The following is a 20,244-nucleotide window of genomic DNA, read 5'->3' on the forward strand; positions in this document are numbered from 1 at the left end:
AAGAGTGAGGCCTTGTGAGGTTTTTCCTAGCCTGTATAGGAAGTCAGTGATGAGAAGTTTGGTTCAATATGCAGGTCCTCTGGGTGTGTTGTTTAGATTGGAGCCACTACAGAGTGTGACTGCTTGGAGGCTAGAGGCTTCCAGAGTATTCAGAGAAGTAAGAAATGCTGGTTTCATTGCGGGGGCCCAAATGGGGACTATAGAGTATTGAACTCCAAGGGAACTCAAGTGAGAATAAATTCAGGTAGTGTGTTGTTCTTCAGTGTGTTCTGTGTATTGGTTAAGGATTTCTCTGTCCTTTTCTGGAGTTTTCTCTCTCCTCCCCATTAAAGAGTGTATCTGTGCCTTTGCCAGTGTTTCTGTGCTGTTGCTTCTTAAGCCTCCATCTTTTTCTGCTTTTTCTGTGTTGACATTCTAGGCCTGGAGTAAGGTGATAGTGGTTTTGAATACACAAGTGATTAATCTAGTTATTTCCCAGTGGGTCTTTTTGTGTCTATGCCTCTGGATAATAATTTAAAACAGTCTTCCTACGAGTCACATAACCTGCTTTGCCTTTTGACCGTTCTATTTCACTCTGATCATTAGTCAGTAATACTGCTCAGATAGCAATTTCTATAAATAGGATTTTAGAGTAGTTTACAAAATTACACCAGCCAGAGGGCTTAATTTAGCTTTAATGAATAGGGTTTCCTATTTTCCTATTTTCCTATTTCTTGTGTTTGATAGCTAAGCATTTTCTTAACTTTGCTCTGGGTCTAGGCTGGAAAGATGGATGCGATGCAGTAGTACAATATCATAAACTGAAGATGTCTAAGTTGATGAAGCTGTTCTGTGTTCTCTGTTGGAGTAAATTAAATCTGAAAGAAACTTTAGCAGTATGCTGATTTAATTTATACTTCTATTTTATTGTAATTAAAAATTTTGGGGGCACCTGGGGTGGCTCAGTCGGTTAAGCGTCCAAGTTTGGCTCAGGTCATGATCTTGCGGTTCTTGAGTTCGAGCCCTGCTTCGGGCTCTGTGCAGACATCTCAGAGCCTAGAGCCTGCTTCGGATTCTTTATCTTCCCTCTGCTCTTCCCCCACTCGCCCTCTGTCTCTCTCTCAAAAATAAATAAGCATTAAAAAAAAAAAATTAAAGGGACGACTGGGTGGCTCAGTTGGGTGGACATCTGACTTCGGCTCGGGTCACGATCTCACAGTTTGTGAGTCTGAGCCCCACATCAGGTTCTGTGCTGATAGCCTGGAGCCTGCTTCGGATTCTGTGTCTCCCTCTCTCTGCTCCTCCCCCACTTGCTCTCTGTCTCTCTCTGACTCTCAAAAATCAATAAGTTTATTTATTTAAGCAGTCTCTGCACCTAACATGGGCCTCGAAATTAGTACCCTGAGATCAAGAGCTGCATGCTCTACGGACTGAGCCAGCCAGGTGCCTGGGTTTATACTTTGGCTTTATTTTTTCTAAAGTTTATTTATTTTTGAGAGAGAAAGTGCACATGTGCACATGTGAGTGAGTGGGGGAGAGGCAGAGAGTGAGGGGGAGAAAGAGAATCCCAAGCAGGCTACCCACTGTCAGCGTAGAGCCCAGTGTGGGGCTTGAACCCACAAATTGTGAGATCATGACCTGAGCTGAAATCAGGAGTTGAATGCTTAGCTGACTGAACCATCCAGGTGCCTCTACTTCTGTTTTATTTATTTTTTTTAATTTTAATTTAAAATTTTTAATTTTTTTTTAATGTTTATTATTTTGAGAGAGAGAGAGAGAGAGAGAGAGAGACAGTGTGAGTGGGGGAGGGGTAGAGAGAGAGGGAGGCACAGAATCTGAAGCAGGCTTCAGGCTCCGGGCTGTCAGCACAGAGCCCGACATGGGGCATGAACCCATGAACCACGAGATCACGACCTGAGCCGAAGTTGGACACTTAACCATCTGAGCCACCCAGGTGCCCCTCTACTTCTGTTTTAAAAGCAGGCTCATAGGGGTGCCTGGGTGGCTCAGCTGGTTAAACATCTGACTTGGGTTCAGGTCATGATCTCACAGTTGGTGAGTTCAAGCCCTGTGTTGGGCTCTGTGCTGACAGCTCAGGGCCTAGAGCCTGCCTCAGATTCTGTGTGTGTGTGTCTCTTTCTGCTCCTCCTCGCTCGTGCTCTCTCTCAAAAATAAATTAACATTAAAAAATAAAATCAGGCTCATAGTGGGAACGATCAACCGAATATAAAAAAATCACTTTTGTGGCTGACTTTGTCCTACACATCATGGGGTACATTTAATAGCCCTGAGGTTAAAATACCACTGTCTAAATTTTAGATATTGGAATTGTTTATTATAATTATTTTAATTAAGTGATCTCCATTTACAACACGGGACTCAAACTCATGACCTTCAGATCAAGAGTTGCATGCTCTACCGATTGAGCTAGCCAGGTGCCCCTATTGGAATTATTTCTGTCTTTAAAATTGTTTACAGTTTTTGGTACTGGTTTAATTCTACAGAAAGCATTTAGTTTGTCACTCTTTGACAAAGAAAGGTGACTGATTGGTGGGGTGGGCAGGAGACTGAGTGGCATTCCCCACTTCCTTTGGTGTAATTCTTTTTTGGTTGTGGGCATTCACCAATATTGGATCCTTCTTTTCCTGCAGGGCCTCTGCTCTTCAGGAAGATAAAAGACTTTTAAAGCAGCCTAGCACTAGAAGGCAAGGTAAGGTACTTGAAAAGAGATTGCTGCAAAAGAAAGATGATTGGTACTTGCACTCTTGGCAAAATGATTATGGGATTTTAAGACATTATAGTGGGGAAAAAGCTGTATCAAGTAATACATATATTTAAAATAAGAAATTTTGAAAATGAAAAGAAAGGAAAAATCCTTTGTCCCCCAATTTTAGTCTTTCTTTTTTTTTTTTTTAAGTTTTATTTAATCTTTGCACCACACGTGGAGCTTGAACCCACAACCCCAAGACCAAGATCATGCTCTTCCAACTGAGCCAGCCAGACACCTGTAGTCAGTCTTTATTTTATTTTTAAAAATTTATTATTTTTAAATTAATCTCCACACCCAATCTGGGGCTTGAACTCAGAACCTCAGGATCAAGAGTTGCTTGCTCCACTGACTGAGCCAGCCAGGCACCCACTAGTCTCTCTTTAAATAGGAAATGCCAACCCATGGTACAAACTCAGAAAGTTCAAAAGGATTATGCAAGGGAAAGCTTCTACCCATCCCTTTAGTCCCCAGTTCTCCCTAGGAGCAGCCATTATTCCCTGAGACCTGGGTGTCCTCCAGAGACCTTGGGCAGCACTTTTACGGAGTTTAGGTTAGAGCATAGACTCCATTTTTATCCTGCTTTTTTCTTAGCATTATAGCATGAGCTGTGTTTTAGATATACAACATTTGTAATGGCTAACCTGTTCGTAGTTCTTTTTTTTTTTTTTTAATTTTTTTTTTTTTCAACGTTTATTTATTTTTGGGACAGAGAGAGACAGAGCATGAACGGGGGAGGGGCAGAGAGAGAGGGAGACACAGAATCGGAAACAGGCTCCAGGCTCTGAGCCATCAGCCCAGAGCCCGACGCGGGGCTCGAACTCACGGACCGCGAGATCATGACCTGGCTGAAGTCGGACGCTTAACCGACTGCGCCACCCAGGCGCCCCATCTGTTCGTAGTTCTTAGATAGTTGTTTCTTACTTTGATTATAATATGTAATGTTGCTATTAACATTTTTGGGCATTAAGCTTTTTTGGAATCTTTTTTTTTTTTTTTTTAAGAATTTCATTATTTAAAAAAAAATAATCTCTACACTCAGTGTGGAGCTCGAATTCAACCCAAGAGCTGCATGCCCCACTGACTTTAGCTAGTCAAGCACCCCTAGAATCTTTCTTATCACCATATTAAATATAAAGCTTTTGAAAAAAGTGAGACATGACTTACAGTTTTGTAGGAGCACATCTGTATTGTAGGAGCACATCTGTATTGTAGGAGCATATCTGTAATGTCAAGTGAGGCTGGTTTGTATTCGTTTTTATTTTTAAGCATGGTGTATGTTTTCTCTGGTCCCTTTTCTGTGACTTGTATGGGTATGTGATTTTTATAGCCATGCAGAGGCCCAGGCTCAATGTTCTCTGCCATTGGGCGTAGGTGTAGCCACAGATTCAGTCTTCCTGAGGCGGTCCCAGCTCTCAGATACCCTAAGTATAGGGGAGGGTGCCATCAAGGGGAGCTCAAGGACAAGTGAGACACTTGGAAGGATGTGTCATATTCAGGGAAACAATGACCAGTGCCCAGCTTGGCACTTGCTCTTCATTTCTATGGATGTTGAGTTTTTGTATGTGGAGTATGGGGATCTACAAACAAGAAGCATCTCTTACAGAGTTCTTTCTTTTTTCTTTAATTTATTATTATTAATAACATTTTTAATGTTTATTTATTTTTGAGAGGGAGAGAGAGAGAGAGAGAGAGACAGGACAAGTGGGGGAAGGGCAGAGAGAGAGAGAGAGAGAGAGAGAGAGACACACGCAGAGTCTGAAGCAGGCTCCAGGCTCAGAACTGTCAGCACAGAGCCCAACATAGGGCTTGAACCCACAAACCGTGAGATCATGATCTGAGCCAGAGTCGGGTGTTTAACCAATTGAGCCACCCAGGCACCCCGTATTATTATTATTTTTTAAGTAAGCCCTACACCTAACGTGGGGCTTGAACTCATGACCTGAGATCAAGGGTCACTTGCTCTACTGATTGAGCCAGTCAGGTGCCCCCAGAGTTCTTTCTAATAGTTGGTATCTAGGAGCACCTGGGTGGTTCAGTTGATTAAGCACCCAACTCTTGGTATTAGCTCAGGTCGTGATCTCATGGTTGTGGGATCAAGCCCCACATTGGGGCTTGGATTTCTTGAATTCCTGCTTGGAATTCTCTCTCTCTCTCTCTCTCTCTCTCTCTGTCTCTCTCAAAATAAATAAGTAAACATTAAAAAAGTAATAATAGTTGGTATCTACTGAAATAGGTTAGTGGACTTGGAGATGTTTGTTTTTGCAAATGATATGGTCGTTTCTATTTTACCTCTCTCTGTGCTGGGAGCATTTCCCTCCAAGCATCCTAGGGATTGATAAGGGATTACTTAAGATTCCCAAGGCTGTCTATAGCAGAAGTGAACCAGTTCTGCCTTGGTTGTCATAAATGCCTCTCTTAATTAGCTCAGTTCTCTAGGACTGGGTTGATACTTCAGCCAATTTTTGCCAAGAAAAATTATACAGTGAATAATGGAATTCCAAATAGCATTTCCATTTTATTTGGCTATTAATCAGAACCTGGGACACCATCCATTTTCTGGGCCCTTATTTTACTATGGAATGCTTCCATAAAACACGCATCTCTCATCACTATAAATGTCATGTGTATACTCCTGTTTGGGCTGGTAGGTTATCTTTGCATCATAACTGCCCTGACCTCAGGGAGCCTTGCTTACTGGATTTTTTAATAGTGGAGACCAGCCTGATGAGCGGTCCTTGAGCAGGGGTGGGTTCTGCATCTTGTGGAAAATTAGGAAATGTAGAGAACTTTGCTCTACCTGTTCTGTTAAGCATGCCTGAATAAGTGTCTTATATTTTTAGACTGAGCAGTGTTGGGAAGATTGAATTGCCTGAGTAGAGAAATTTGGTGGGAGGAGACTAGAAGAGAAGCTCTTTATTAAAGATCTAAAAATAGAATTCATTAAAGTCTCAAATAGATAACAGTAGGATTCCTGTCTTACTCTCTCCTCTGGATTTGTGCTACCAGCTGTTGCTTCTGCTTACCTGGAAAAGATCACAATATTTTGTCAGAAAGGTCAACAGTATAGACTTAAAATACTGTGTTTGCCAGTCTGAAGATGTGCTTTTTCCAGTTTTAAAGTACTTTAAAAAGCGACTGGATTCTTTGGCGCTGGGAAGAAATTCTTAGCAGGAAAAGTTGATTCTTTTCCTTGGAATGCCCGCCCTGAGCTGACAGGGCCTGTGGGGTCCCCTCTCCCTTCAAAGCCTTGAGTTTTTTTCCTTCTGGTTAGGCACTGATGACGAGAGAGGGGACTCTTGTATAAGGCATCTAATTTGCCCATCTAATGCTACCTTAATCAGATGGGACCTCAGGTCTCCCTTCTGATTTTTTAAAGAGGGGTTTCTTTTTGAATCAAAAAGGTGGAAAGGAAAATGGCTGCTCATGTGCCTGTGGTGCCCCGGGCTGCCTTTGCCCTTTTCCTCTGTGTGAGGGGGTGAAGGAATATCCTTGTCTCCCCTCTTCTCTCCTGCCATGAGCTTCCAGGGAGAATGGGGCTCATTGTGGGCTGTGTCTGCAGGCACAGTGTCAGGTCTGCTGTGGCTTCTGTCTGGTCTGCTGTGGTTTCTGGGTGCTGAGGGCCCAGCAAGTAGTCATTTCCTCACATGCTGCCGTGCTGTTCAGGACTGTTCTGAGGCATGGTGCATGTGTTTTGTTTGCTCCTAGGTCTGTCCTCTGATTTTGTCACGTCTTGATAAACATTCTTGTGGACCCTTTTGCAGGCCTGAGCTCACTCTTGCAACAGATTTGAGGCCATATTTGGAGAGGCAGGCCTGCTGCTCCCAAGGGTGGCTTAGTGCCTGGTCACAAGAGGCTGGGCACTCTCTCCAGGCCTTTCTTATGTTTGGAATCCTCTGGGAAGCATAGGATTAATCTATTTGTGAATGAAATAGGCTTTAAATTTTTAAAACTTTATTTTGGCCTTCAATTGTATCTCAATAAGGCTGGAAAAAATTTGTTTTAGCTTTAATCAACTATAGAACTTATTCAAGATGTGAAATGCTAGAGTATGATTCTCCAGGTAGGGGAAGCCAGAGGGACTCAGCTTTTTAAAAAACAGGTTTGTTTTGGACGTGGATACTCTCTCCTGATACCAAAGTGCCTTACCCATCAGGCGGTTCTTTTTTATTTTTTTAATGTTTATTTTTTGAAAGAGAGAGACAGAGCATGAGTGGAGGAGGAGCAGAGAGAGAGGGAGACACAGAGCTTGAAGCAGGCTCCAGGTTCTGAGCTGTCAGCATAGAGCCCAGTGCAGGGCTTGAACTCACAAACCGCGGGATCATGACCTGAGCCGAAGTCGGATGCTTAACTGACTGAGCCGCCCAGGTGCCCCCATCAGGCGGTTCTTTTGACCCTAGACCAGTGTGTCCTTGGGGAAAAAAAAGTATGAGGTACTTCTGTTTTTTGTGAGTGGACAGATAGAGGCTGCTTCTTTTTCAGGGGTGTTAGTTTCAGATGGGGAGCCAGATGTATGGTCAGCTGTTGTGCATAAGCAGGTTCTGTAAGGATCAGGTGAGTGAGCTGGTGATGGTAGGAGGATGGAAAAGCCCTGGTCAGGCCCTCCTGGAGTTGGCAGAGGGCTTTTCTACATGAAGTCTATATGATTGCATGGATGGCTGCTAATTTTGTTCCGTTAAAACCCAGATAGGGAGATTATTCGGAATGGTACTGGAAAGATCATTTGAGTAAAAAAATTCCATTCTTTCCATGATGCTTCAGTATGTCTGATTTCTTCATCTTCTGTGGAAGTGTCCTCTGAAAGGAGCAGCTGGCACTGGCACTACCCTGGGTGTTTGCCTTCCTCCTACCTTTTGTTTTTTTTCTTTTATTAGAGGGGGACAAAATCTAGTCTATTTTATCCTTCTGACTGGGCAGAATGATAGGTTTCTTTTCTCTGTTTTAGGATTGGGAGTGGCGTTTGTTTTTATCAAATAAAAGAATAAAACATATCATGCTGAGATCACACTGTCAATACCAGCACTTGTTATAAGATGGTATTTTGTTCTAATGGAGAACTCTTCTTTCAGATAGTGCCTGCTCATACATAGTGTTTTGGGTCATGAGTTCCCAAGAGGTGAGGTCTACCCACTGAAGGTCCTTGCACTTTGGCAAGACCAGCAAGAGTTTGGCACAACCAGTAAGAGTTTGGCACAAGTGTGATGAGGTTGGACAAAGAAAACTGAGTATTCTCAGCAGTAGAAACAGGGGCCTGAGGAAGGAACCTACCAGATGTACTGAGTCCCCTGGGACCCTTGCATCCTAATATGGCTTAAGTAAGGCCCTTGACCTCTCTGCTTCAGTAAAACTGGGACAGAGTATCCTTCCCATAGGCTGCTGAGAAGGAAATAAAGGTTGACTGGTAATGTTCCCTGTACTGTTCTGTAATGGCTACTTGTTAATATTACATTTATCCTTTTCCTTTCCGGTGTAAATTAGGACTCTGATATTTAACAAAGGCTGGTTATGTTTCTTAGGTTGAGTTACGGGTTCAGGGGTGTTTTTTTATTATGTTTCATAATTACAAATGTAATAGGTGATTTTAGATGTAGCTAGCATTTGATAGAATCAAACAAACCTAGATACAAGCCCATTGGTACCTCCCAGGAAGCAGCTCTACCTTGACTGCTCACTCATCTGTGGGGTTTTGAGTGCTACGGTGTCTTGTTGGGGCAGGTGGTCCTTGGAGGCATTGGCCTCTGTCAAGATGAGTAAGAGGATGAAAATACTTTGAGGACCAAGGTCTCTCTCTGTTAACTAGACAGCCTTGTTTAGATTTTTTTTTTAAAGTAACCTCCACACCCAGTGTGGGGCTCAAACTCATGACCCAAGATCAAGAGTTGCATACTCCACTGGCTGAGCTAGCCAGGAGTCCCAACATTGTTTAGATTTTTAAGAAGTTTCTTCAGAGGTTGTTTGTGCCCAGGTTTGTTTTCTTGAATCTTGAATCTATGCTAGAAGGAGCATAGGCTGACAAGGTTGTTGCATGTGAGTTGAGTGACTGGAAGTGCTTTGTTTCTTTTTCTGTACGCTGTTTATATCTTTTCAAGCTATCAGCAGCAGTGCATGCCTTAGAGTGAAAGCCCTTGGTTTTCAAAGGACTAGACGTGTACTTATTTTTTCCCCTCATGACCATATGACCTCCTGACTGGGTAACTTATTAAACTTTGGCTTTGCAGCCAACTTGCATTTTAAGAGACCAGGAGTGAGTGAGTGAGTGCTCCTGGTTATATGTTGGCAGCAGCAGATTCTATACCTGGAACATGTAATTCAGTAAGCTGTAGGGTTGGAATTCTTTAGAACAGGAATTTTGAGGTGTTATTATAATTATCATTGTTTTGGTTAATAGGAACAACTTAGTATGGAATGTTTGAACCTTACTCTGTAAAGTCAACATCTCCCTGGAAACCAGAACTGTTTTGGGCTTCCTTGACTCCTAGAGGGACAAATTGAGTACAAATTCTTTGGGGTGTAATGGGGTGAGGGTACAACCAACAGTGCCGAACTTCTAAGCAGAGAATAGTTTTCCTAAAGGTAAAAATCGGGTTCCAGCCTCCAAGTGATGTAGGTAGGCACTGTGTTTTATGATTCTGTGTTGGGTGGGAGCTGCCTCTGGGTTCCCAGTGGGGCAGTCTCCACATGATTTCCAGATACTGCAGGCATCTGGTTTCTGACCTTTGTGTTAGAGGCACATGAGGGTAGAGCTGTAGGCTGTTATCAGATAAGAAAATGACATGATACCACCAGAGGGGAGTTGAAAATAAAGCTCTAAATGCTCACTCTAAATCCTCTGATAGGCTAGAGGGGAAGCAGAGCCCACAGGGTTGCTCCCAGCCTGGGAGTAGTTCTGGACGGTACTGAACAGGCAGCCCAGAGAAGGCCACTGTATAGGAGCTGATTCTCAATAGAATAGAAGAAACCCCAGTATTGAAGCAAGTCCATTTCTACTGCAGGCACTCCAGACTCCTTGTTATTTTGGAGGGATTACTGACCTTGGCAGTTTTATTTCACATTTGGGTCTGAGGTGGAAAAACCAGGACACCCAGTAGTGTTCATAGCAATGCCCATGTTCTTAAGCTGGTCTGCTCATGTAGGTTGTCTGAGGCACAGAAACTACACTCATATGAGATTATGGGTGACTGGAATATTTGTATTTTGTGTATATATTTAAAAAAATTTTTTAAATGTTTATTTATTTATTTTGAGAGAGTGAGAGAGCAGGGGAGGGGCAGAGAGAGAGGGAGAGAGAATCCCAGTCAAGCTTTGCCCTGGGCCACCCAGATGCCCCTGTATATATATATATTTTAAAGTGTTTATTCTGTGTCAGGCCCTTATTGTAAGTGTTTTACATGCATTAGCACACCTAATGAATCTATGCTTATAATTGGAAAAAGTTAAAGACAAAAGGAATTTGATTTAGGAAGTGTTTAAGATTAAATACTATTAAGCAGCCTTGTAAGACAGGCTAGCCTATGGACTGTGGAAAAGACTGTCAGCTGGCATTCAGTGGGCAGGGCCTGTTGGTGCTGGGTTTCAGTTCTTTCATTTGCAGGTGGTTTTTTAGTTCCTGTCATGTCCTGGGCACTGTGCTAGGCTCTGGGGATGGATCTGGTGATGGGTGAGACAGGTATGGGCCCTGCCCTACTGAGGCAAAAGAGGAAGGAGAAGTGAAGATTATTTCTTCTCAGTTGGTATTTTTTAGAAGAAAGTGTGTTTTGGAGAGGCTGAAGGTCATACCCCCGAAGTGAGCATGGGCAGTCAGTATGCCTCTGATTCATCTTGGGGGGAGGGGGGGGCTAGACCCATCTCAGAGAGTGATATGAGGCATCAGGAAGAGGACTTTGGAGAGCCTGGGAGGCAGTTCTAGGTGATGATGATGATGATGATGATGATGGTGGTGGTGGTGGTAGTGGTGATATTTTTACTGTAGTTGACACACAGTGTTACATTAGTTTCTGTGGAAACTAATCACTGTGTACAACACAGTGATTGGATAACTGCAGTTCTAGATTATTTTCTTTTTTTTCTTTTTTTTTTTTTAATTTTTTTTTTCAACATTTATTTATTTTTGGGACAGAGAGAGACAGAGCATGAACGGGGGAGGGGCAGAGAGAGAGGGAGACACAGAATCGGAAACAGGCTCCAGGCTCTGAGCCATCAGCCCAGAGCCCGACGCGGGGCTCGAACTCACGGACCGCGAGATCGTGACCTGGCTGAAGTCGGACGCTTAACCGACTGCGCCACCCAGGCGCCCCTCTAGATTATTTTCAAAGCCAGACTGAATTTGGGCACACACAGATATGTCTGTGACCTGTTGAGCCAGTTCCTGGCGCTGATGCCATGCCTTAGGTGATCCTGGTAGGGCCTGCAAAATGGTGTTTCAGAGATTGGCCGAAGTGAACCATGGAAGCCCTCTTGGTTTGGTAGTGATTTGGATAAGGATGTGGGGGGAATTTGGGGGTTAATTGAGGAAGCTGCAGGACCAAATGGGAGGGGGATTAGAGAAGATGAACCCTGGAAAGGAGAGGGGAGGGAGAAGATAACAGTGAGCAGAGGAACTTTGTTAAGTTTGCTCTGTTAATCCCCAAGTTGGAGGAGATGGGAGGCCAGGGAGACAGTAAGGGGGTGGGATCTAGAAACCATTGTGGGGTCAAGTCGGCTAGGAGTAGGGATGGGAGACTTTGACCAGCCCTAAAATGATGGATTTATGGTGTAGATAGAGGTAGCTTCTGAACAGAAACTAAGGCAGTGAGGTTGGTCTAGGCCAGAGCTGAGGAATAGTGGAATCTGAAAGGCAGTGTTGGTGTGCTTTACCAGGGGAGCAAGTTAAAACCCTTCAGGCTGTGAGAGTCAGGAAAATCGGCAGTGGAAGGAGTAATGCCTGGAGGAGACGTGGGGATTTTTGGTTCCCCAGTTAAAAATAAACAATTTATCTCTGAGAACTGGTTGAGAGATGGATAAAGGAGCCACACAGGTGGCTGCAACATCAGCTTAATAACTAACAACTGTTGGAGAGCATAGCACCAGGGGAGTGGCCACTGGGGTTCCTCATGCCGAACCCCAGAATTGGAGGTACCCACCTAGTTGGCTGTGGGGCTAACCTCTGTGTTCACCCTTCCTGTCTTTCTTTCTACATGTTCTGCTTTACACAGTCTTCAAACTCTTCCAGGGTTGGTTTGGTTTTATGATTATTTCATCTTTTGTTTGCTTGTTTGTTTGTTTGGAGAGAGAGAGAGAGAGGGAATATCTTAAGCAGGCTCCATGTTCAGCATGGGGCTTGACTGGGAGTTTGACATGGGGCTCAGTCTTAACGACCATGATAAGCTCATGACTTGAGCCCAAATCAAGAGTCAGATACTTAACTGAGCCACCCAGGCGCACCTGTTTACTTCATCTTATTGTTATTTTTTTTTTGCATTTTTGCAAATTCTTTAATATCTGGCTTGTAGAAGACAGCTGGATTCTTATATTGTTTCTGCATTCATTCTGTTGCAATATCACTTTACCTTATTAAAACTATATATGTATGTATATACATATATATGTATATTTATGTATATGTATACATATGTGTATGTGTATAATATACGTATGTATACTTAAAGTAGGCTCCACACCCGAGGTGGGGCTTGAACTCAAGACCTCGACATCAAGAGTTCTACCAACTGAGTCAGCCAGGTGCCCCTAAAAATATTTTATTAACCTTTTTTTTAAACTTTACTAGTGTAAAATAAAACAAAAGTAGAGAAAACAACCTCTCCCCCCCCAAAAAAATATAGCTTAGTGAATTATAAGGTTAAGAAATAGAGCTTTGCTGGCCCTACCAGAGACCTCTTGGTGGGTCCCATCCCTGCTACAGCCCTCCATTTCCTACCTTCCAAAGGTTTTTTTGTATCCATTTCCTTACATTTATTTTTGGTTTTATCTTCCACATGTGTATCCTTAGGCACTGTAGTTTAGTTTAATTTTATCTTTTCTTTTTTTTTTAAGTAAGCTCCACACCCAGCATGGGGCTTGAACTCACAACCCTGAGATCAAGAGTTGCATGCTCAACTGACTGAGCCAGCCAGGTGCCCCAGTTTTGACCATTTTTAAAACTTGGTATGTCTTCTAAGTTTCTTTAATCTACAGATTCCCCCTCTATCCCCTTTCCTTGCAATTATCTGATGAAAACCCTGGACACTTAAATTTGTGGAGTCTTCCCACAGTCCAAATTTTTGTTTAAGTTTTTTTTTTTTAATTTGTTTTTAGTGTTTATTTATTTTTGAGAGAGAGAGTGTGAGCGAGAGCACGCACAAGTGGAGGAAGGGCAGAGAGAGAGGGAGACACAGAATACAAAGCAGGCTCCAGGCTTCTGGCTCCCAGCTGTCAGCACAGAGCCCGATGCAGGGCTCAAACTCATGAACTGTGAGATCATGACCTGAGCCAAAGTTGGACGCTTAACTGACTGAGCCACCTAGGTGCCCCTCCCACAGTCCAAATTTAGCAGATGGTGTCTCAGGGTGCAGGCCACCCATGCTCTTCTTTGCATTTCCTGTGAATCGATGACTGGATCCAAAGGCCGATCAGCCTCAGGTTTGGACCTTTGGCATGGCTGGAGGGCTGCTTTCCTCTTGTTCCACATTGCTCATTGCTGGTACCCAGAGCACCACTTCTGTGGGAGGACGAGGGCCTGAGGAGAGGCCAGGCCCAGCCCAGCCTCTCACTGGCTCTGTAGTCCTTGTCAAACCAGTCTCTCCAGAACCCATGTGACAGGTGTTGCAAGAGGAAGAGCCTGATGTCTCCTCTGGCTTAATTCACCAAAGTGGACTCACAGCAACATCCACCTCTCAGGCCCTCCCTTCCCTCTAACTCCCAATGTTCCTGCCTTTCCCTGTCTGTCCATCATTTTATCCCCTATTTTCAACTTTCCTTCCTTCCTTTCCCCCTTTGTTTATATGGTGTTCTGATGGGAAAAGAGCTGTTTGAGGCTGAGGACAGGGAATCTCATACTATTTGCTCACCGTCTGGGAGACTGTGGAAACCTCTGTTTACTCATCTGTAAAATGAAGGTGTTGATCCTGATGATTTAAATGGTTGCCTCATACTCTGTCCCATGAGTGTTGTGTTTTACAAATTTTCTCTGTGCTTGAAAGCTGTTTCAGAGGATTTTCTTCTTGTGGGGCACAGCCCCAGTGGTAAGGAAATGGAAAAATCTGGGTAGGGCATAGAGAGCAGCCAGAATCCCGTCTTTCCCTCATATCTGTGCCATTGGGCCAGTGGGCCGGGGGAACAGTGGAAGGCTCTGTGGGCTGTGGTCGTGGCCTCACATGCTGGTATCAAGCTCTGGGTACAGAAACCTGCCTTTCAGAATAGGGAAGTGTGCCAGCTGCCAGTGCTGCAACTGTGCCGGTAGGTGGCTAAAGCTGTGGGCGTGTGGAGGGCCAGAGATTGTTTCATTGTGAGACTAGGCGTAGGCTCCAGGCCCAGGAACTTGTCAGCTGGCCCTGGCTTTCTCGTTTGCAGGCCCCACTCAGCTTCCCTCAGAATTTGATGGGCAGCCCAAGCCTATGTTTGATGCGGGGGCGACTCTGTGCTCACCTCAGAGACAGCAGCTGCCTGATCCACCTTTGCTGTGAGGATCTGGAGGTAAAGGGCTGTACTAGTGGCTGGCCTACACCTTTGTATATACTGAGCTCATTGCCCTTCAAGTGGGAATTGCTACTGAGGAAAGGTATCATGTACCGTCCTGGGGTTTATCTGGCCTTTCCCTAGTGCTGAGACACTTAACACGTGCATGTGGTGTTTTGTTTGTGGTGTTACTATTTCACACATTTAAAATTTCGTTTATGTTATACTTCATTTCAAAGCCAAATAAATTCAGATTTTTGTGTTGTTCTGTCCACTAAGATTGCTTAGGCCTAAGGAAGTAGACCAGGTTTTGTTTTCTTGTTTTGAATCCCAAGTTTTCTGAGAGTTTGTCCTTTTGGGAGGAGAACGTAAGGAATTCCAGTTAGGGAGGTGTGGGCTGTGCTGGAGGAAGGGCCGCAAAGGCTGCCTAGCAGTGCTCAGGAGCTGCCCATGGGAGTGGGTGTCAGGCAGCCAGCAGCAGGCATGGCAGTGAGGGGAATGCCGAATCTCCCATATGAGTGATCTTTACTATTACGTTTAAAAATGGAATTATTCGGGCGCCTGGGTGGCGCAGTCGGTTAAGCGTCCGACTTCAGCCAGGTCACGATCTCGCGGTCCGTGAGTTCGAGCCCCGCGTCAGGCTCTGGGCTGATGGCTCAGAGCCTGGAGCCTGTTTCCGATTCTGTGTCTCCCTCTCTCTCTGCCCCTCCCCCGTTCATGCTCTGTCTCTCTCTGTCCCAAAAATAAATAAACGTTGGAAAAAAAAAATTAAAAAAAAAAAAAATGGAATTATTCATGTTTTGGTGAGGGCATAATTATGGCTACTTGCTTAGGTTGGTAAAGCAGGAGTTAAAGCCATGTTTCCTAGTGCTGGCTGCTCTGTTGGTGTTTGCTATCTATGATCAGCTAGCAGTAAAAGTAGTTAGGAGGCCCTGCTTTCCCCTGAGGTGTCAGCAGGTAGCAGGCGCTGGCCAATTTATCCTAGGCCAGAGCTGAATTTTCTCATTCTTGAGTCTTTGAAAATATATTCTTTTATAGATAAAGCTGTTTCACTGAATCACCTGGTAACTAGTAGCATTTAATTTTTTTTGATGTCACCAATTTTTTAAAAATTGAAGCATTATTTATAAATGTAGCAAAATACATAAATCATAGATGTACAACTCAACACATTTTTACATACTGTATACGCCACTGAGATCAAGATCTAGAACATTTCCAGAAGGTTCCATTGTGCCTTTCCCCAATCAGCATCTCCCCCAAAGTAACCACTCTTCTTTTGTTTTATTTTAAGGTTTATTTATTTTGAGAGAGCGCAGGCAAGCAAGGGAGGGGCAGAGAGGGAGACAGAGAATCCCAAGCAGGCTCCACGTTGTCAGGGCATAGCTCCATACGGGGCTCAACCCGCGAACCAGGAGATCATGATCTGAGCCGAAATCAAGAGATGCTCAACAGATTGAGCCACCCAGGTGCCCCTTCACTAAAGTAACCACTCTTCTAACCTCTGTCCTTAAGCTTAGTTTTCCTGCTCTTGATCTTCATGTAAGTGGAATGATAGAACGTGTGCGTACTGTCATTTGTTTTTTTTCTTGCTAAACATTAGGTCTGTGGCGTCTGTGTGGTTCTATACAGCATTTTGTTCTCTTTTGTCGTATAGTATTTCACACGAATATATCACAGTTTACTGCTTTTCCTGTTGGTAAACATTTGGGCTGTGTCTAGTTTTTGACATCCTGAATAATACTGATGTAAATGTTCTTGTTCCTGTCTTCTGTTGGTATATACTAAGAATGAGTTGTGGATATATTTGATGTTTTAATAACTGGGGATTTTGTTTATATGCCTCATGTTGTATTTTATTTTTGAACTTTTTATTATGGGGAATTTCAAGTACACTCTTAATGACTAGCTTAGTGACTAGCGTAGCATAATATTCACGTTTCTAACTTTTGCCCCACCTCACATAATTTTGAAGCAAGTCTCAGATATCCGGTCATTTCATCCCTCAATAGTTTGGTGTCTGGCTCTAGAAGATAACGTAACCATAGCATCTGCTAAAGGGCTTCGTGTTCCTTCTTTCTGGTCCTGGTGTTTTTCTCCAGGGTTTGTATCATGGTCCTCATGGTGGGGTGTGGCTCCCAGTTCCTGTTACTCCTCATCCTGGTGAAGTTGCCTAGGTCACTTGGGTTTTTCCAGGCAGCCTTCGAACCAAGAACTAGCATGATAGAGAGTTGGGAAGGTCATCTTAGGAGTTTGGAATGTCAGTCACGGTTCTGGGTACCACTTTCTGTTGGGTTAATTATCCACATGTATAACTTAGGCAGATCTGAGAGAAAGAGGAGAGTGGAGTAGTGAGTACTTCTGTAGTTAGGCACATGACTGCCTGTCCCAGATGGCTGCATTGGCCTGGGATAGATGGCTCTTTCCCCAGGGCCCCAAGAGAGGAGGGTGCTACCTCCAGGACAGCTGGTCTCCAGCATTCCTGTCAGGCCCTGCCCTTCAGTTGAAGGACAGCAGGCATCAAACTTAGATTTGGAAGTAATGATTAGAGAAAGTTAATGTTTTTCAGAACAGTGAAACTACAGTATGAAGGTTAGACTCGGGAGCCCCAAAATACTCTCTAGCTTCCCTCTCCTCTCCTTGTGTTCAGCAGTTATGCCTGTGTTTCCCTGCTCTGACCCTGGAGTTGTTCTGGGGTGGGCTCAGTAGGTATCCTGGTCTGGAGGGCTGGTCCAGAGAAGAAACAATGGGAGCAAAGAACATCACAGATACCTTATTATTTGGAGTCATTCGCCCATAAATTCTCCATAGCAATTTTCCTCTGAGGTAGTCAAGTTTGACTAGAAAAACATAGCACCATGTTTTGATTCATTAGTCATCTAGATGCTCACCCTCCCATACTGTTGCACTGGCTGACCGTGAAGTACCACTACTCCCAGTTTGAGTTTATGACACCTGCTACCCACCGTGCCCAATATTCAAGGAATACAAGAGGGACAAATTGCTTTCTCATGCTGTTTCAACCTGTCCCATTCTCCTTCCTCTTCCTTCTTATGTTGTTAATGAAGGAGTTTGCCAATAACTTAGTTTTAGGGAAAGTGAGGGAAAAGTCACTTCTATCTTTAGGTGGGAATGTAAATTGAAGGCATTTTGCCAATATCTGTCAGTTCTAATGTATGTAACTTTTGACCCAGTAATTTCACATCTAGAATTTTATGCTCAGATTTCCTCCCAGAAGAATGCAACTATGAGAGTCAGAGCACCCTTGAGAGCAAAAGAGGCAGGATACTTAGACACTTAAATGTGCCACAAGCAGCAAGGGTGAGTGTGAGGTGGGTCCAGCCACTGGGGCTGAGGTCTCCCAGTTCTAGTAAATTTGAAAAGTAACAACTATGAAATATGTGATTCCATTTGAGCTTTAAGAATGAATTAAAGAGAGATGTACTTGTGTATGGGTTTAGAGACAAATTAAATGTGTCATTTGTGGATAGCTGCTGAGGAAACCCAGCCTGCTCACCTGAGGCTGGGAAGGAAGCCTGCTTTTCACTTTTGTCCTGTTGTATTATTAGAATTTGTTTTACCCCCATAGGAATTACTTGTATTGCATTAAGCCCAAAGGTAAGGACCAGACAGCTGATGGCATCTTTGTGAGCTTGCCATGTATCTTCTGGATTGTGATCGGGAATTGTTAGTAGGGAATATGACTGAGAAACACTGGGTTAAGCCTGCCCAGACCTTGAGTTTAGCTCTGGGACCTCTGAACTTGGTGATGGTCTGGTTGGGGTTTTTTCCTCCAGGAGGGAAGGCTCCTGGGAAGGAAAGATGAAACTATTTTTAATCTTAAGCAAACATAACCCAGTGTAGTAATTGCAGGCCCCAGTGTGACATTTTCTTCCATTATAACCCAAGTCACTTTTAAAACAAAGTCCTTTTTTGTGTTATTTTGTGTTGTAGTGTTTCTGGAAGAAAATGCTTTTAAGATACCTTTATTTCCTCTTACAAATGTGGACGGCTTGGGGACCTGGTGGGATGTGTGTTTTGAATCATGCAGTCTGGGCATTTGGTGCCTGGACCCTGGAATGCTAGTGGGCAGGGTGCTAGGGTGTAAAGTAAGTGGTGGGGTTAGGGTTTCATAGGTTGTCACAGTTTATAGAGCTCATCTGCAGACTTCTGCACCTCTTCTGCACCACAACTGTTGGTGAATATTGCTGCTTTGCCAGGGAAGAACTGAGGTCTTGAGAGGGGAGGTGGAACATGCACCACATTCCTTTTTCTTACCACTTATTGTCTATCCATTTCACGTGGCATGGCATGTATTTCTGTAATATTTATGTATGTACGTATGTATGTACGTTTGTTTATTTAGTTAAGTCTCTACATCCAGCATGGGACTCGAGCTCACAACCCTGAGATCACGAGTCGTATGTTCTTTGGATGTGAGCCAGCCAGGTACCCCTAACTTTCAAATTTTGGTATAATTTCATACTTACAGAAAAATTGCAAGAATAGTATTAGGAACACCTAAAAACGCTTTCCTTTGAATCGCCATTTGTTTATATTTTGCCTTATTAGCTTTATTGTTGTTCCCTCCGTTTTCTGTCTATACATTTTTTTTCCTGAACCATTTGTATGATTGGCAAACGTCACATCCCTTTACTCCAAAATTCTTTTTTTACTTTTTTTTTTTACATTTTATTTTTTTTTACATTTTATTTTTTTAATTTTATTTTTTTTACATTTATTTATTTTTGAGAGACAGAGAGGGACAGAGAGCACAAGTGGGGGAGGAGCAGAGATAGAAGGAGGCACAGAATCCGAAACAGGCTTCAGGCTCTGAACTGTCAGCACAGAGTCTGATGCAGGGCTCAAACTCATAAACTGTGAGATCATGACCTGAGCCAAAGTTGGATGCTTAACCGACTGAGTCACCCAGGTGCCCCACTCCAAAATTCTTAATTATGTATTTCCTAGGAATAAGGACATTCTCTTATTACAGATCATCTGTCAAAATCAGCACATGTAAGGGGCACCTGAATGGTTCAGTCGGTTACATGTCTGACTTCAGCTTCGGTTATGATCTCCTGACTTGTGAGTTCGAGCCCTGGTTTGGGCTCTGTGCTGACAGCTCAGAGTCTGAAGCCTGCTTCTGATTCTGTGTCTCCCTCTCTCAGCCCCTCCCTTGCTCATGCTCCCTCCCTCTCTCTCTCTCTCTCTCTCTCTCACTCTCACTCACTCAAAAATAGATAGACATTAAGAAAAAATCAGGACATTTAAGGGGCGCCTGGATGACTCATTTGGTTAAACACCCAACTCTTGATCTTGGCTCAGGTCATGATCTCATGGTTTGTGAGTTCAAGCCCTGTTTTGGGCTCTGATGGCATAGAACCTGCTTGGGATTCTATCTCTCCCTCTCTCTCTGCCCCTCACTTGCTTTGTTCTCTCTTTCTCTGTCTCTCTCTGCCTCTTTCTAAATAAATAAATAAATAAATAAATAAACAAACAAACAAACCTAAAAAAGATTAAAAAAAAAAATTAGGACATTTAACATTGGTGTACCTATTTTATAGTCCGTATTCAGATTTCCAAAGTTGTTTTAGTAGTACCTTTGATTGTCCCATATGAGTAGGTATGAGATGCAGCTTGTTTTTTTTGTTTTTTTGTTGTTTTTTTTTTTTAGATTCTCAAGTTAGTTAACATGCAGTGTAGTCTTGGCTTCAGGAATAGAACCCAGTGATTCATCACTTACATATAACACCCAGTGCTTATCCCAAAAGGTGCCCTCCTTAGTATCTATCACCCATTTAACCTACCCCCATCAACCCTCAGTTTGTTCTCTGTATTTAAGAGTC

The 20,244-nt window shown here is 43.4% G+C and overlaps 1 protein-coding gene across 3 annotated transcripts in view; it reads left to right on the top strand.

The window, feature by feature from the left end:
* The window catches only part of DAG1 (dystroglycan 1), a 71,866-nt gene that overhangs the window by 4,819 nt on the left and 46,803 nt on the right, over positions 1 to 20,244 (top strand). For all 3 annotated transcript variants that reach the window (XM_047096048.1, XM_047096047.1, XM_047096046.1), the window contains exon 2: positions 2,631 to 2,689. The gene's annotated coding sequence lies outside the window, so the exon portion shown is untranslated. The remainder of the gene's footprint in view (positions 1 to 2,630; positions 2,690 to 20,244) is intronic.

This window comes from Lynx rufus, unplaced genomic scaffold (genome assembly GCF_022079265.1).
Source record: "Lynx rufus isolate CCGP_SWC_20201006 ecotype Redwood Valley unplaced genomic scaffold, mLynRuf1.p SCAF_4, whole genome shotgun sequence".
Taxonomy (NCBI): domain Eukaryota; kingdom Metazoa; phylum Chordata; class Mammalia; order Carnivora; family Felidae; genus Lynx; species Lynx rufus.